The sequence below is a fragment of the Numida meleagris genome, chromosome 4 (assembly GCF_002078875.1).
Source record: "Numida meleagris isolate 19003 breed g44 Domestic line chromosome 4, NumMel1.0, whole genome shotgun sequence".
NCBI classification, from domain to species: domain Eukaryota; kingdom Metazoa; phylum Chordata; class Aves; order Galliformes; family Numididae; genus Numida; species Numida meleagris.
The window spans coordinates 54060209-54079057 of NC_034412.1; the positions used below are offsets into that span (position 1 = coordinate 54060209).

Genomic DNA, 18849 nt, shown 5'->3' on the forward strand with positions numbered 1-18849 from the left:
TCTTTAGAATGTTTGTAGCACAAGCCTGAGTCAGTGTTGATGCAGTATTTTGCCTGTACTAGACTTCTAAGACACCACAGGAGCTTTGTGACTTGTGCTAGTCTACTCCTATGTCTTTTCCATCCCTGTTATCTTGGCTGGCTAGATTTAATACTACAGAATAGGCCCGTGCAAGATGAAGTCTTATTCTCCCGTTTTTCTGTAAACCTAGTGGACTGTGTCAGTACCCTCTATGGAGCAGCTGCCAAGCAAGAATGCTGTGTTACGCTTTCTGATACACCCGTGGTCATTTACAGGCTTGCACTCTAGGGTAAGGCTTTCCCAGCTTTCTTAACATCCGCCAGCCATATCCTCATCTGAAACAGTACTCCCAAGAGTCAACAAAGCACAGTCAAACTGCAGCACAGAGAGCTGGGCACTACATCTTGAAGTGAGTGAATTTGCTCGGCTAATTATGTGCAAGTACTCCCTCCAAGCACCTGTAAATTGTTGACTTTAATGGGGTGGCAGCTGTTACCAGCTGCCTGGGTTCCTGCTGCCTTGGAAGCAGTCGGGAGGTGAGAGCTGCAACTTGCAGTATGATTATCTTTTTCTCCATTTCCCCTCAATTTCATTGTCATCTTTTTCTCTCTTAAGAGTGCTTAAAAGCTTTTGTTGCTTCTTATAACACCCACAGGAGCTGTTGCGAAGTGCACTTTTTGTGCTTAAGGTTTTAAAGCCTAAAATCTCTGACCTGAAGAGGTTTGGAGGGAGGCTTAGTTTGTAGCCTGCTCCCATGCAGACACCTGCAAAACATTGAACTTAACACTGGCGCAGCTGGAGGGAGGGATGGTGTGCAGTGATGAGTGGCTGTATTGCTTCATGGCTGTGTTTCAGTGCTCTGGCTCTCCTGTAGGAGTTAAGAGTTAGTTCCTGACTGACTGTGAAGCGAGTACCCAAATTCTTAGTTGTCTCTGGTCATTGGTTTTTTGAGCTTGATGCCCATATGGGTGGGGGGCAATAGCTTTTGCAAACTGTGGAAGAAGGGACATAGAATCACCAGCAGTAAATAAAAGATGTTTTTTAGATGCATATGATGACAAAACTGGGCAAAATCTTGGTCCATGCTTCATCCTGCTTTATTTCAGTGCTTACCTGAGTTTTGAATTGCCCTAAATAACTTTTTTCTGCAGTGGAAGAAATTTGGCATCTGGAATTTGACCAGTAACCCTCCATCTGCAGGTGACAGAATGAGCTGAATTGTTTAATGTAGGTACCTCCATCAGTTCCTGAAATGTGCTGATGGGAAGTCTTTCATGTAGTGAATGACAGATGACCATGAAGGACTCTAGCAGATGTTTTGCTCTCAAGCCTAGCTGGACTTCTACACCCCCTTCCACAGCTCTCAGAGTATTGTTGGTTCTACAGTTACAAGGATTGAGTGCAGGTCAGAGTTAATTCAAACACTTCATTTAAGAGGTAGGATGCCATGGGCTTTCTGGTCTTTCTATTTTTGCAAGACAGAAACCTGTGCGTGTTCCTGGAATCCTCCAGCAACCGCTGGCAAACATTGCCTTCGTGTATAACTTTGTGCTCTCTCTTTTGTCCTAGGTGGTAGGGTACAAGTTGGCCCAGGCCCATTTCCTTGTGTAGTAACTGTATCTGAGAATGCTGACCTACAGACAAAAGCAAGCCCCAAGGTGTATGGGGAGATTCCCTGGCTTAGAAGCATTGCCTATGGTCTTTAGAAATATAATCTTTTGCATTTGTGCACTAGTGATGACAGAGGGACTCCTTAGTCCGAGCAGTCTTTACTCTTCCCAGGAATAACTGTGGAGAGGAGGAGCATGCTCTGTCTGGTATCAAAGCAATACCATAGTATAGCAAAAATCTTCAGGAGTGATTGGGAAAGGAGAGGGGGGGTAGGGAAAGAGCAGGGAGGCCACGTGCAAGGTACATGACTTTTAGTAGGTAAGGTGTTCCTCTGGCATGCTGTCAAGACTTTTAATTCAACAGATGAGGGGAAGATAGTACAGTAGGTCTCTTTCCCCTGACTGACACCTAAGTAAGCCAGCAACCAAAGGATATTCCCAGGGTAGTTTTCGAAAACCTGACCTTTGATTTTGGAGTTGGATTTTTTGTTTCCCCTTATTTTATTCTTCTATTTATCAAGTGGCCAGGGACTCTCTATTCCTGACCATGGATTGCCTTTTTTGGCTTCAGAGAGGAACTAAATTTAACCAGTATGTTAATGAAAGGACAAGGTCTGTCATTATTAATAATGACATGAAATCATGTGTGAAGAACGTTCAGCTACAGCCATCCTCAGGAGAGAAGAGTTTCCCAAATATCTTAACAGAGAGAAGGAAAACTGAGAATTTGTCTTTCTGCCCAGCTCCTGTTTAGATCATCTAAGCTGAGCTTGTTTAGTTACAGAAATCTGGGCAGCCCCGGTTAGGGTACATCAGATACAAGCTTTTGGCCTGGCGGTTAAGACCCACTGCCAGGCCAAGCTCTCAGCTGATGTGGATCCAAGAAAGCTGTGAGTGTGGCCCCGTCCCTGTGCTTTGACTTCTGATTTCATTTCTGGAGTTGGCTTTGGCATCCATTAGCCAGGGCAAGGGGCACCATTTGAAACAGTGAGCTGTTCTGCACACAGGCAGATAGTAGTTGTTTAGGAATATTGGTGCTGTACAGTAAGTTTGGGAGGAATTGGCAATGAAGGGGTAGGAAAAAAAAAAAAAGTAAAACCGTTAGGATTTTGGCTTTTGCTAGAACTCAGAGTGGCACTCCACTGGGAACTCTTCTAGCCCAGGGGCCGTTTTCTGTTTGAGATCATTAATAGCCAGCTCTATTTCCTCCAACATGATTGGCTGGTACAATATAGTCCTATTAATTTGACTGAGCTCGGAGAAAGAGAGGAAATATAAAAATGTCTTCGAGTTGCTGGTACCTTCTGGGATCTCTGGCATATAGAGGTCTTGAGAAATCTTGACAAATTCAGACTTGGGGGTATGTTTTCAAAGTGATTCACAGGGCTTTTGCTGCATGTTGATGAGCAGTGTTCAGGCAAAATGTTATGGAATAGTTTCAAAATAAACCCTATGGTGTCTCATCCTTTTTTTTTTCCCTTTAAATTTGGTTTTCTATTGAGAGAATATCTAGAAACAATCTGGTCTTTTATTTGGTCTTCTAAAAAGTTTACTGATACTCAGCCCAATTTGTACACTGTGAATAAAATGAGTTTGGATGTTTATAGCCCTGATCAGCAGCTACAGTAAGTTATATAGCCCAAATAGTAGTAGTGACATCTCCTGAAGTGTCGCTGGGTTTTAACCTGTGAAGTAGCTGCCCCAGCTAGTTGGAGTTTGGAGCACTTGCACTCTCAACTTAGCCTGAGAGAATTTAAACTCACTCTAAAATGGGCATGTGAATTAACAGAAGAGGCAGGTGAAAAATGACCCTTCTGTTTTCTGAATCATTGTGAGCTTTGGCATCCAGGTCTTACTGCTCCCTGGAGCTAAGTGAGACACTTGTAGTGCTAAATGAAAAAAAGCCTTTCCCCTCTTTGTCCATCTGTGGGTTTAGCCTGTAGGACTAGCTCAATTTCCACAAAGCCTTCAAGCGTACCAGCTCAAAAGTCATTTATATCTATTCATCCAGGTGCCCTCGCTCTTGGCTGTGAAACTGTGAAACCTCCCCAAAAGACAGTTCCTGCCTACAGAGATGCTGTCCTTTCCTAAGATGTCAGGCAAGTAGTGGATTTCATTGCAGACATGTAAACAGCCAAAAGAGAGGTAACGCTGGGAGTTGCATGGCATAGCAGTCTCAACACAGGAACTGCTTCACTATTACCAAGTGTGTCCTAATACTGTGTGCTTGGGATAAATCAATGTGTCAGGATAGAAAGTGATATGTGTATGGATGATACAGTACTTAGACAAAACGTGAAAGGGCTGGTATGTACAGGTCTTAGCTGTCTGGCATGAGGAACTAGCTCCAGAGAGTACAGTGCCTCCTTGATAGAAGAGACCGGCATAGTTAAGTATGTGCATATTTGTGTATGTATGCATGTGTGTATGTATGGTTCAGTTAATCAGTAAAGTGTGCAACCATTTGCCTTAATGTGAACGATGTACTGTGATCAGCAAATTATCTGCTAGCACGTTAAATTATGTATTCGATCTCTGAGGTGTATTAAATATTGAAATCAAAATTTTTGTCGTTGGTGGGAACCTAATGAGCAACGACATTATGCGCCTCAGTTGGCTTTTGTCAGAAGCAACCCATTGTACTTGGAAGGTGACTTTTGTGGGTCTCTGGTGGTAATGTGCCAATTATTTCACTTATCAGTGCCCCTGAAGGAGGCTCTAAATGCCTATCATGGATGTTTTACTTCAGACAGTGTATGGAGGAAGGCTTCTCAATATGTAGATAAAGCATTCTCGAACAGACTGAAGGAGAGACCAGTTTCTTCCATGCAGATTTATAGCTGAAGGCATTCTACCAACTATTCCAGCTTCTTTCATTCTATGAGGTGCCTTTTAGGATGTGCAGGTTTTTTGGACTTGAGGGTAATAAAAGCACAACAAGGTGATGCCTTCACCTACAGTTAATGTGTAGATGCCTAAATTATAATATATACATATGCAATGCAAGAAGTGCCTGAGGATAACCCTAGGTAATTCTGTCTCTGAAATGTTTACTGTTGGGATTACTGAGGCGTCAGAAATTCCAGTCAAGATCAAGGTCCTGTTACAGCAGTAGGCCTCTGCAGTCCTTGCTGTACAGTTTGAACAGAGGGGGTAGGAAGATGCTATGACTTTTTCAAAGTGACTCAACTTGACAGTAGCAGACTAGTAGCTAAATGTGAGCTTTCTGTTCTTATATTTACACGGCAGTAAAAATGTTGGATTGTAGCTCATGCATGCTTATGTCTAAGCTATATTTAAACTAGCTGTGTGGGCTTTGTCTATTGTACAGGGTGTCTGGTTGGGCGTGTTAAAGCCCACGCTGCTGTCCCTACCCATGCTTGTCTTTTCAGAATGACTCAGTGTATCCTCATCATCCCCATTTGCACTAGGAAGCCCATTTGCTGCCATAGCCAGCTGCATCCCAGGTGCAATTCAATTAGGAATGAATGGAACCATGGCTCTCCCTACTCTCTGCTCCCTCCTGTGTAGTAGAGCTGGGACCAAGAATGTGGGCATCGTTTGGCACCTTGTAATGAATGGTGTCAGCTACCACGTGCCTGCCTAGTTGATATAGGAAGCTGGGTATCGGCTTCTGTGAGAGGCTGTGTACATCCATTCACCCAGCCTCTGTGTATGAACTCCAGCGCACTGCTGGGTTAGACCATTTGCAGGGCTGAGAGATGTCTTGCTTTTACACTCTTCCCCCTCACTACACACTATTAGGCTCCCTTGTCTCTTCTGAAGGTCCTAAATCGCTGCAGAAAGTGGTATTGTTTTCTGCTGTCTTAACTGTTGCCTTCCTTAAGGCTTGTTTTTCACTGCTATACTTTACTGCCTGTTAAGTTAACTGGATTTTTATCTGCTCTGCCTTTGACTGTCTTCTGTAAAAGCCCACAGTAAGCCACAGCTTGCCCAGAGGAATATTTCAGGAGAAGAAAGGAAGAATGCAGGAACAATAGTAATGCAGCCCTGGCAATACTATTGTAAAATAATACTACATAAATATTTAGGTAGGAAAGAGTGGTTCCCCCCACCACTGATATCTACTTCCAGTACAAAATAAATTGCTCTTCAGGGACTCGCTACTGCTTGGAAGAGATTATGGGTCTATTCTGTCTTCTCTAGACACGCATGAAATTTACAGGTATCTTTGAGGTGAACATTAATAAGGATGATATTTACTCTTCTGCATGGTTCCTGCCTTCTTTGTCCCCAAACACTAGAGGAGAAATGGGTTGTTTTTTATTGTATTCCCATGGGCGTGATAATTACCCTTGCCTGTGCTGAGGTGGGAATCTGCCCTCTTCCTTTGCAGTCCCCAAAAAATACTTGTTAATGGAGGAATAGAGGAGAGATGCACAAAAGCAATGCCACCCCTGCAGCTGCAAGCAGCATGGGTGAGAGGTGGCATATGTCATCCCCCACACCCTATCTTGTAGAGCATGGAGCTGAAATACAAGATGTGCCTTTAGTGTCCTAACCTAGTGCCTGTCTTTTCCCCTCAATTCAGAGTTACTGGGCTGTGTTGCTCTCTTGTTGGATATAGTATCCCTAGAGACTTAGATAACTTTGCCCTGAAATATGTTCCCGCAGACTGTTTATGCTATTCTGAGCCAATTAAACGGAGGCACTATTAAACAGTTTGCATTTCTTTGTGTAACGGACACTGGGCTCCTTATCCTACAGCACTAGCCAGGGCTGCTCTAGGATGGAACTTCGGTGCAACGTGGGCCAAGGGCACTTACTGTGCCCATGCAGAACTGATCCCACCACAGAGCTCACACCAAGACACAAGACAGGTGCAGAGACAGACTAGTTTTCATGGGGTTTGATGAACCTGAGGCAGAGATTACAGGGAGAGATATCTATAGAGATTGTCAGGGTTTTTTAATATATTGAATAGTTGGTAGTAATGAGTGTTGAACAGAGGGATCTTGGAACTGCTTTGATAGCTGAAGTTTGCTGCAATGAAGCTAAAGGTGCTGAAGCACAGTCTGTATCACTTCTATGACTGAACATGTCATATATTTTAATTTTCTTATATCAGAAGTGACTAGTGAGCTAACCCTGGGGGCTGATCAAGCAGCAGGCAGCTTGCAGAGAGATGATGGTGACACATGGCTGTTGGTTGCTCTACAGCGTATGATAGTCATCGACTGGAAGATTAATGTGAAGAGGAATAAAAGATGGATTCTGGTACTGTGAAATTTAGGGAATAGTCGGAAGTGGGACTGAAGATATTGTTACAGTAGTGGGGGAGGATTCATTACTTTGCACAGCAAGTAATACATTATTTCACAGAACAAATAATAAATGATGAAGAAAGAGAGAAAGGTCTTTAAATATCAATCTGCTATGTTCACGGTCAAATAGCATCAAAGGAAGACAAGACAGAAATCAGAGGAGGAGTTTCAGGAACATTCAAATAAACAAAAGCTCAGTGAAGGGGTATAATCAAGGATAGTCCTAAACCAAGGCCAGATCTTAAATTTATGATCCTAGCAATGTAGAGGGGCTGTCGTGGTGTTTTATTTTATTCTGCTTTTGATAGAAGAACAAGAATTACTGCAGGAAGGAAAAAGCAATTCATATTGCCAAAGCTGATCTCTGAAGCAGTAGGAGTGAGACCTAAATCCTAAGATTTCTTTCTTTTTTTTTTTTGTCTATTTGATAGCATCTCATCCTTTACCAGTAGCTTGCTTTGTGCTTCAGTTTTAATTGCAGCTCTCCGTGTTAGGCAGTTACAAAAAAGATTTAAAAAGGAAACAAATTATCTGATTATCATGAGAGTTAAAGGTTTACAGAATGAATATGGTGAATCTTGCAAGGAAATGACAATACTTGTTCACTTAGAGGGTACTGTTTTAGTTTAGAGAAATAATGAGAAGACACCATGACTGAACATACAATTTAAATCTTGAGCATAGAAAACTCATGGGCTTGGCGTACGTGGCCAGAGAAGTGCCCCTCCACCAAGATCTGTAGTTGCATTTACACAAGGTAAAATATTTATTCAGATATTCATGTGTATCTTCTGATACATAACTACTTTCTGGAAAGGAGCAATTAGTGATGCTAATATTCCAGATGGCTATTTTCAAATAACATCTCCATCCACTCAGGGATGTTATGCCTTCCTCTGACACTGAGACATCTAAGTTAACATGGTGCCTTGAAAATAGTGCTGATCCATGGTAACACAGATGTAGCAATATCTGTGAGGAAGTGAGATGTCCCTGTCTCTCTGCTGACAATAGGTAAAGCCTAGACAGTTGGGCAGTTTCAGCATCTTATATTCAGTTGCAAGAACCTAGACCATTTTGAACCTGGCTGTTTCAGTGATCCAGTTGCACCGCTGAGAACTAGACATTGAATGGACTGACCCTAAACACCTCAAGAAGACAACAAGGAACTGAAGACGATCTCTCTGGTGTGATAACTCAACCTCTGCACCTCTTGCAAATAAGTAAAAGACACCTTTGCTTTCCTGGCCATTGACTTTTTCTTTTTTTCTTGAAAAGTTCTACTATTCTGTATCTCTAAAAATGAGCAGAATACTCAACATCTATCAAAGCAAATCCTGTCCTGAACAGTGCTTGTGACAAGTTACTCATTTTTAGTATAGGACTGCAACTTCTCTGTGTCTTCTCCACTCCACACTCTGTCTCTCTCACACACTTTGGTCTTGTAGCCAGCCTTCATGAGTGCTGCAAGTTGGTGGGGCTCCGATCTTTGATCCCACTGACCTGATTACAAACTGGCAGTATCATCTCAACTGTGGTAGAAGAGAAAATTGTTCTTCCTTTCATTAGTAAGAATCAGCGCATCTGCTTTGTACCATATTGCAGCTGGAAAGGAGGTGATTGAACTGATTGATTGAGTTTCATCTGGTGCAGACTGCAAAGTCATGACCAGTTGCCCTCTGTTTGGAAATCATAGTTTGGGAATGAGCTCGTGGGGAAAGCAAGTATGGAGCATTGTGCAAAGCTGCTGTCAGGGAAGATCATGGCTAGCAAGACTAGGTAAAGACAGGGGAACATGGGAAACTGTGTTCCAAATAAGGATGTCAGGGAAGAGAACAGAACTTTTTCTGTGGAAATCACTTTATTTAAGTGACTCCGCAGACTCAGCACCTTTTGAAACTGGAACTGGTGACTCAGGTTTCTGAAAAGGAGATTGTTGCACTTCCTGTAATTTTGGGGATCATAACTTGAGACAAGATAAATTGCCTTTCAGAAAACAGGTCATCTGCATTTTCAAAGAATGAGGTGTTATGTTCCTTCATAGACTGAAATCAGTCTAAGGCAGCACAGACCTGTATTTAACCAAGTGATCCGGGAAATAATGGATGAAGTCCAGTCGCTTTTTTTTTCCAATGCAGGCAGAAGAACCTCTGTTAAATTTCATCATCTGTTCATCACCCATTCTTATTTAAACAGATGTTGGATCGGTTGAAGTGTTCAGAGTCTTTATATTCCTCAAGTTTTGCTTTTACTGAAATAGAAGCTAGGGATTTTATGGCGAGACATCAGATGTTCTGCTGCTGGGGCACTTGGCTTTCTTGGCTCTACTTCACACTTTGCTGTTGTTTGCAGTCAACCCTTGCTCTGCTAAGCATCATTTTAATTTATGTCAGCATTCGATGACTGTATTTCTGTTTCATGCCCAGCAGGTGTGTTCTTGTTGGCCTTCTCTCAACTGGAAGTGGGCCATTTTTGCCTGCTTACTTTTCCTGTCCCTAGCGAGCAGTGTATTTTGAGGAAGGGATAGTCACCCATTAATACAGAAGCTTGCTTGCTGTCCATGGACTGTAATTCAAGACAACCCTGCAATATTGTCTTCGTGACAAAAATCATCATTTTCTTTGTCTATGAAAGTATCTGGGACTGTCCTTGCAGCCATCACTTGGAATGATGTGCAAAGTGAGCAGACTGCAACCATCTCCTTCTAGGAAGTGCTAAAGCCAATTACAAAAGTGATGAAAACAAAGATTTTTTTTTTTATATGTATTTTTCCCCTCAGCTACGGAACAAATACAGACAAATATTCAAACTCTGTAGCTGCAAGTAGGCTCCGGGGTAAGGTCATATGGAAAATTGTTGGTGACATTTTTGATAGGCACTCATGGCCTCTTCTGCCTCCTAGCACATGAGACTTGTGGTCACCAGGCCTGTGGTCAGAGTATTGGGTTTTGCTTTGAGCTCATACTTTCCTTCCCTTAGGCTAAATTTTGTGCTTCGTAGTTATCACTACTACAAAGGTCAAGGTATTGAGGCAGTGAGTTTGTACTCCTCCTTTTCCTGAATTAGTTATCCTCTGTCTTTGGTCTGCTTCCTCATTTGAGGTTTGTGCCGTACTGATGCTGTTACAGTGCTTATACTTCAGAAGTAGGTTAAGCACCTTAAAGTGCTCTCATTCTGTCTATTTTTTTCCTTTTTCACGAGCTGTTTCCTATGTCTCATATTGATATTTCCGCAAAGGCACTCTGTGGGAAAGCAAATTAAGTTCAGTGGCAGCACTTGATACTGAGGTTGTGGGTAACTGATGACTGTTACCTCTGAGAGGAATTTTGCTCCCAAAGAGAGGAACAGTATATTCTGAATATGTTTTAGTCTGCTTCAAGATTTTTTTTTTTTAATATGGGGGAAGAGTTACAGAATCGTAGTTAATACCATATAATTAGCTCAAAGTTTGTCTTTCAAAGAACAGGATCTCAGCAGAAGAGGCAATATGGCAGGAAATAAAATTATTGTTCTAGTTTGGGAAGGGTTTTTGTTACTTTTTAGAGGGGCTGGGAATTGGAGTAGTTTTTATGAGGAGTGATATTTGGTGAGATGTGATAAATGGAAAATTACAGTTTTAGCCAACGTGGGAGATGATGCTATCTCAGGACCTTGGGGCCAGCAGTAATTTTGTCACCACCCAGCATGGCCACAGCATAGTAAGAAGCTGTTTGACAAGGTATGGCCAGTAACCATGCGTGGCCAGCAAGTCCTTTTTTTTGTGGTCAGTTTCATTTCCTGTAATATGGGATGGTTCAAAAGTAACCAGTTGATGAGGGTTTTGTTTTCAGTGTTCTGTGAAAATTACATGCAGAGATAATCCTAGTCTTTTCCTGCAGTTTGACCAGCTTCAAAGGTGAAGTGCTATTAAATATTTCCAATACATCTTTTCTGGCTCTTCAAGGCAGAATCGTGCATGCAGTACTGAACTTCCAACCTTTCGTTTGGGATCATTAGACAACTCTTCTGCTGTAAATCTGGGAAAACTGGTGACTGACCTCATGAAAAACTAGGGCTGGGATATTAGAAATCGTATTTCATAATTAAACAGTGCTCTGAGCACTGCAGTTAATTAAAAGGTGTTTTTATTGGAGGGGTTTTTGTTGTTGTTTAGCCTTTTTCTTTAAAGAGTTTAAAGTCTATTTCTTTTTGGAGGGCTTGTCTAAGCACTTTCTAACCATTATAATGTCATTATATATGGGATTCATTACATTAGAGACATTAGAGAAGATTAAAAAGGATCTGTTGGAGGCATTGGCTGAAAAAAAAAAAGACTAGTTTCAGTTTGTGCTTTTATTATGTGGCTTGAAACAAATGCTGAAATATTGTATTTAAGCTAAGTGTTTGGAGGGAGCATTAGGAAAGAAAGCAAGGCAGCAAATACCACCCTCACCATTAAAGAAAGAAATCACAATGGTTGGGAACAGTGTGTTAATTAGCAAACTAATTTCCTTGTACTTTAAGTGCATAACAAGTTTTAAATGCCTTCTGAATGGCTTGATATCAATTGCATTTTGTTCTTTGAATTGTAATTGTTTCCATGGCAATGAGGAGTTCTGCTGTACGTGGATTATAAAGCCTGTAAAGCCTTCCAGTCACTTATGGGAAGTCTGTATTAGCTCAGTAGCTGACCAGTATTCAGGTTATATTTTACTTCTATTGCAGTTGTTTTTACAAGGAAATTAACAAGACAAAAAAAAGTCACTGGAAGAGATCTTGTTTCTCAGTCAGCCCCATTTGGCTTCATTTTACCAATTTTACTAAAGCTGCGCTGCATTACATCAGTTCTTGTTCTTTTGAGTATCTTCTTTATGTATCTCCTAACTGGAAAAAGGGCCACAAATGTCATTCTCCCTGCTATTATAGGCCATCCTTCAGGTCACTTTTAATTGTTGCATAGTGAGATATTTTCTAGTACACCGTTGTTCCTCAGGGAGAGCAGGTAACACTGGGGGGAATTGCAGTGGGGCTACCGGCCACTGCTGGGCGGCCATGGAACAGGGACAAGAGAGGACTATTGCATTCAGGAGACAATAGTTATTGATTGCAGGGTGACCTTGGTGTTCCTGCTAGAGAGAGGGAGAAATTCAGGAAAAGGACTACACCAGCAACTTGTTTGATCTCTTTTTGAGCAGAGAAGAAACAAACTCCTTTTCTCTGACAGCTGGGTCTCAGAAAGAATAGCCAGTGTTAGGAGTTCACTGGAAGCGAATGCTTTTCATCCTGGCATATTTAGTTTGTATTTTTTCATTGATTCTCCCCATCTCCTCCCAGTTTATAATGGTCATGACATTAAGCATTACAAAATATACCAGCTACTGAAGGAAGAAGAGCCAAATATCTACATGATGATATTGAAAGGCAGAGTTCAGTCCTAGCTCTGGCACAGGCTACTTCTCCAGCCTTGAGTATGTAGTTTCACAGCCTTGGTCCCTACTGTGTAAACGAGTAATAACTGTTCATTTCCATCATCATTTGTAATTCCTCTCTAGTCCAACTGGACAGTATGTTTTCAGTGGATGCAGCAGAAAGGAGATGATGATCTTAAAACTGTGACTCTCACTAGGAAGAAAAAATAATCTGTATTGGCATTTCATTTACTTGCTTCATAATTTGCAGGCCTCATGTAAGATTCAGTCTCTTGAAACTAACATTGGCTGGACCGAGTAATTTCTAACACATTTTGGCTTTTTATTTAGAAATGTGAGGCAGGTGGATTCATCTTTTTGTTTAGATAGTGTCATGTTTTTGTGATTTTTGTTGTTGGTATTCCACATCATAACATCATGTAAAGCACTGGCAGTTAGAGAGTTTATTCCCTGGTTACTGCAAACTGCCTTTTTTGGTGTGGCCCTCCGAGGGGGAGGGGAGGAGGTGCACTCCCCAGGGGTCTTTGCGTTGGAGGGGGTGGTGAAGCCGCCTGGCAGACGTGGGGTCTGTTCCTTCCTGCCCTGCAGAGAAGCACGTGGTCCTCCTGCAGTTTACTGTGTAAGACTCTCAGCTTGTAAACTTTCTCTCTGTTACGGTTTCACTGGCCTCAATTTTGATATATTTAGTAAAATTAGTTGTTCCTCCTCAGATTGGTGCCGCTGTTTTGTTTTAGATCCGCCTATGAGTCCCCTGCCTTTCCTCTCTTCCCTTTGTTTCCCCAGGGTGCGGGTCCGCGGCTTCCCTGCTGCTTTAGCTGCCGGACCGCTCAGGGCCGGCCCCTACCCACCGACAATTTTTTTTTCTCTTTTCTCTTCTTTTTTTTTCTTTCAGGCCTGTCCCCCTTGTCACAGACGCAGACCCTTAGATAATACCATGACAGATAGTCGTAAAAGATGAAATAAAGGAAATCCATAGTCAACTCAGGGAGTAAATGGAAACTTTTATACAGAAGTCTCAGCAGTTTCTTTTTTGGAGAATGTTTTCTTTTTCCCATTTACCTTTGTTTGCTCATGACAGACATCGAACAAAATCTTGACCTTGAAGAAAGTCTGATGTATATGACACTCAGGAGAAATGTACCCTCTGAAAAAAGTTAGGTTTCAGTTATGTTGTGTTTATGATTTAGGTCTACATGAGGTCTACATGAGGTAAGGCATAAATATCTAAAGGACAGTCCCTGCTCTCAAACATCTGCTAGTGGTGAAGCAAAATAAGGGGAGACCAGAGTAAAAAATTTTTCTGCTGCGTGTGTAGGAAAATAAATTATACAGAGATTGAGTGGTTTGCTGAAGGTCACATAGGGAAACCTAGACCAAAGTTGGGAAGGCAGTTAATGTACGGGGTAGACTGCACTATCACAGTTTGTAGCAAAATATTCAGTATACGGGAGATTTAAGGTGGGTAGACAGTGGTGTTCAGGGACTAAACTGCTAGAAAGGTACTTCTGCTTCAGTGACATCCTCATGAGGAAGAGCCATAGGAACTTTGACATGTCATGCTAAGAATTGTCCAGACATTGATTTGAGGCCAGTTGGAAGAGCTCTTTCCAATGCCTGAACAAACAGTGCTTGATAGCAGAGTAGGTGGGTGGTTTGCAGCTAGCAGTATGTCTGGCAAACAGCTGAAACTTTCATGCTTGGGTGAAATAGCGATTATCTCTAAAATACTAACAGACACCCTGAAGTTCCCAAAGGACTTTCATCTGGAGTTCTCCCTCAAAATGCTTGACCTGAAACAAAAAAAGGCTCCACTCTGGGAAGAGAAGGACCTGACTTCCACCATTCATGCTACCTGGCAGTGTAAAAAAAAGTAATTTAAGTAGAGAAATTGAATGAATCCCTTTATTTGTACAGCCAGAATCTAGTTAACTATCCTTATTGCAAAGACGAATGAGAGCTGGCATTGTCTAAGATCATCACTCTGGTGCCTCTAACTCAAAACTTGCCAGGTTATCTCAGCTCCTAAAGTACCTGGCCTTGAGAGGTGTTAATGGACTGGCAGTGGCCAGTGGAGAGCTGTTGGGGAAAATGGGATTTTGGTTCACCACTCAAAATGGTTGTCCTAGAAAACTTAGATTTGTTTTCTTTTACCAGAATGGAGAGGGGGAAAAGAACAAACCCAAACCATTTTATAGTGATCTAAACATTTCACCTCATCAGTTCTATTTTTGATGCTTTTATTTTGTAAATATTATAATTTTAAAAAGGAACTTTGATCCAATATGTGAAGTTGAACACATATATAAGGCAGCAAAAGAAGATATTTCACATGTAGATTTCATGCCTTTTTTTCCTTCCCCTTGCCATCCTGTTGTTTTGCTATAACTGCCTGCTGTTTTTGACCCAAGCGGTTTCAGCTGCATAAAACTAAATTTTTTTACGTCATGCTTCTTGGAGAAATGCTTGCAGCGTCATCCCTGGCCATGCTTGGAGAAAATTCAAGCATGCTGTTTCTACTGGACTCTTCATGCAGCCTGCCCAGTCCCTTTTCTGGAGCTGCCTCATGCTCTCATCGGTACAGTTTTGAGTTTGGGCTTCCTCACCTGTGACTCAGAGCCAAGATCTGGCAGAGTAAAGCTCAAGGATGAAAAACTTCAAGCACTGCATTTTCCTGATCTTCTTATCCCACTGAGATTATGCCCAGTGCCAGCTTCAGCTAAGAGGCGTTGCCTCTTACTGTTACATACTCTAAATGCATTCCCACTGCAGAGGCAGCTGATCTGCATAGCATCTAACGTCAAGTACTAACCTGTGGAATTTGACTTACCATGGTATTTTCTTTCTCATCTTTCCTGCAGGTCCCAGCAAGAAGTCACAGTGTATTCTTCTCCATTGCTCCCTTTGGAGTTCATGTGTTCAGCCTTCTTTCTAATGATGGCAATAAGCAGCTGTCAGCTTTATCTGATGATGGTGTAAGTCGTTACAACATCTGCACCTCACCCTTCGGTAGATTGAAAAAGTCTTAAACTTTCAGACATCTTCCTCTTGAGTTAGTACATTAACATTTTTACCAGCTTGTGTCAAAGCCCTCTGGCTCTCCAGTGTCCCACAGAACGAGCACGTTAACACAAGGGAATGCTGGCACCATGTTGTTTGAGTTCTTAGACATATGAAAGCTATGGATAAAACAGTTCCTAAGTCTCTCTGCTCACTGCAAGGATGCTTTCTTCTTCTATTCCTTCACAGTTTCAGTGCGTCTTGCTTGGCAAGAACAACAGTTATGTTTACTCGCTGATCTGCACTATCATTCCCATGCACCCTTCTGTGCTATCATGCACACACAGTCATGTCACACACCCATTCTCATGTGTACACGCATACTCCTGCATGCTCATACTGTCTTGTGCACACTTGGTGTAATTTTCTTATTGGAGGTCTTTTTCTGGGCTTTGGCATTCTTCAGAGATTTGTTTCTGGGTGTGACTCAGAGCCTGCCAAGAGCTGAAAGAGTAATGCATTTTCTTCACTAAAAGAGATGCTAACTATATCATCTAGTCTTGTATTTGACAAATGGACTTCAAAATTTAGGGTAGCCTAACACCCTATAGACTCCTTTCCTAATGATCTGTGTGATGAATCCCATTCTTAAAGCACCTGATTTCTTACAGGAGATGGCATACTTGGAGAGCTCTGTTTCCATCAGAGTATTTCAGGCTCTGCACCTGCAAAATTTTCGATCCACACATCTAAACAGTTAATATTTTTTAAAAATCAGGAAAAGAATATTGAAGTTGAACTTGCAGCACACAATATGGAGCATTTCAAGCTTCTGATATTGGTGACCTTAGATATTAATATATGAGAAACTGTGATGAGTTGGGAGCATCTATTCTAAATCCTTTTGAGTTTTAATCTGGGGCAGATGAGAAGAAAAAAAAATAGGATTTAAAAATAGCTGTGTGCCTTCTGCAGTCAATTCACTCTGCAGGAAATCTGAACGATATTCAGGAAATACTATAACTCTCAGAAAGGCCTGTTGTTTATAAGCAGAGTCAGTCTGGTCTTATCCACGTTAAGGAGCAAATGGGATTGACAAGCATGTAACAGAATTGAGACAGAAAGTGTGAAACTGTGTTTGAAAGCAGAGAGAAGCTTAGAGACAACCTTAGCTTCATCGTGATTGACAGAGAGAGGGGGGAAAAAAAGGGAGCTCTGTAAAGGAATTCTTTATGATATCATATGCATTTAGAGAAGACAGAAGGTACCTAAGGGGGCCAAAGGAAACGTAAACAAAACAACAATGAAAGCTAGACTTTTCTGCCAAAGAGCCCAAACTTAGAGCAGATTGTTAAGCAGAGGATGCCTGGCTGGGTGGTACTGAGCAAAAGCCATTGGCGTGGCAGCAAGTGACATTCATTTCACATCCCTTATCCAAATGAGTAAATGAGAACTAGGAGCCAGGGCAGAGACATAAGAGTAGTGGGAGGAAAGTCCAGCCTGCTGAACACAGCTGTCCTGAAAGAACTGGCTGAACAGGCAGGCTCAGCGCTGATTTCAGGCAGGACATTGCTCAGCTGAAAATGGAAGGTTAAGTTTCCAGAACTGCTTTGTACTGGCAGTGGGATGTTGTCCATGCATTCCACTGCAATAGTGGAATTTATGGCTCTAGTTTTGCCTACTGGATTTCAAGGGATTTTGTGGCATTTTTGGTGGTGGTGTTGTTTTATGCCAGAGCAAAATTTGCATGCTTACTTATCATAGGTGGTGGAATTTCTGTCAGTCTGAGGTGAAGCTGTGGTTACTTTTCAGGAGATATTGTGATATGTAAAAAAGGAAAATCTGCCTTTGCTACAAAGTTCTCCCCTCTTCTCTCAGGAAAAAAAAAAAAAAAAAAGAGGAAGGGGTTTTGCTTTCAGGTGGCTTTCAGACACTTCAGTACTACTCAAGGAAAGTTGCATAGGAAGACACAGAAAAATGGGATAGTTTTTGTCAGAAATAAGTAATACAGTGTCTTTCAAATAGCTCTGAGGCTCTGTAGAGTGCGTGGTAACACAAGGCTGTGTTTGCAGAGGTGGTCGTGCCTGAGCTGTGGCTGGAGCTGCAGCATCTGTTCAGGGCCGAGTAACACCTGCAAGGGTTTTTTTTAGAGCTGAATGATGATTCTTCAGGGCTGCAACCTGCTCCTTCATTGCTTCTATCATCCGAAGGTTAAAAATACCACCTGTAGCTTTGTATGCTTTCCCAGTCCTCTCTGAGAGATGCCACCCATTGTCTGGCACTCCAGAACTCTCCATATTCTTCCTGCCCATAGCTGGGCAGCTCTTTTTGCTCGCAAATTAATAGAAATAAACCTAACTAAACAGAAGGGATTAGTATGTGCAGCAGCTGCTTTCATGAGTGAGATGAGCACATGCAAAACTCTGCAGTGTGAGTATGGAGCCTACTCACTGCTCACAAATATTTAAATGGCATCAATTTGTAAAAATACAGCACATTATGCTATCAGTCTTTCTTCAGCTAAAAAATGTTTGGTTTTTTCAACTCAGTTATTCTCTTGATTTTAGTGTGTTCAACCATCTGTTGAGGGCACAAGAAGACAGAAGCAAGTAATTAAGCAGACCAATTGTACCACACAATAAATAATGGAGATGAAGTGTTTAGAGACAGTTCATAGGCTAAAAGTCATTTTTCATGACGAGGGCTTATGAAGAACACATGCAATTATGAGAAATAGGAGTAGTCAATAATATGCAAAACAGAATCCCTTGAAAGATATTTTTGGGGGACCTATTTCACCTTGCTGTATTAGTCTAAAAGTCCAACTAGACCAGTAGGAAGTCTCAAGTAGACAGCAGAAAGGTCTAGACACTCATTAAATGAGTGGACTCCCACTTTGGAGATGCTGTCCTTTCCCATTTCCCCTGGAAAGAGCCCACACCCCTGTGTTACTCAAGACATCACTTCAAACCAGGTGAAGTCAGAGGAAATGCACTGCTCACAGAGTGAATTCTCAGCATTGTCCTGGTTTCAGCTGGGATGGAGTTGATTTCTCCTTCGTAGTGTCTGGTATGATGCTATGCTTCGACTTTAGGAGAGCACACCTGTTGTTTCTAGTTGTTACTGAGCAGTGCTGCATAGAGCCAAAGATGTTTCAGTTTCTCATCTTCTCATAATGTCCTGGGCATCAGTTGGTGGGTGGTGAGCAACTGCTTATGCACCACTTGTGTTTTTGTTTGTTTAAATATATATATACATATATTATTATCATAACTAATATACTTTTATCCTTTTCATTTTCTCTATCTTAGCAAATAGTTTCTATCTCAATCCACGAGCTCTACTTTGTTCTTTTCTGATTCTTTCCCTCATCCCACTGGGAGGGGAAGGAGTGAGCAAACAACTGTGTGGTGCTGTGCCACCTGTTGGTTAAACTGCAACAGCCTTTAAAATCAGAGGCAATTTTCTCACTGTTCAGTATTTCCTATACAAAAGTCTTCATGTTTAACTTTTGAGAAGAGGTTACTT

At 41.7% G+C, this 18849-nt stretch overlaps 1 long non-coding RNA gene across 4 annotated transcripts in view; it reads left to right on the forward strand.

The window, feature by feature from the left end:
• LOC110398367 overlaps window positions 1-18849 on the forward strand; it is a 411724-nt gene that overhangs the window by 34754 nt on the left and 358121 nt on the right. For all 4 annotated transcript variants that reach the window (XR_002438350.1, XR_002438349.1, XR_002438348.1 and 1 more), the window contains exon 3: window positions 15183-15296. This is a non-coding gene — a long non-coding RNA (uncharacterized LOC110398367). The remainder of the gene's footprint in view (window positions 1-15182; window positions 15297-18849) is intronic.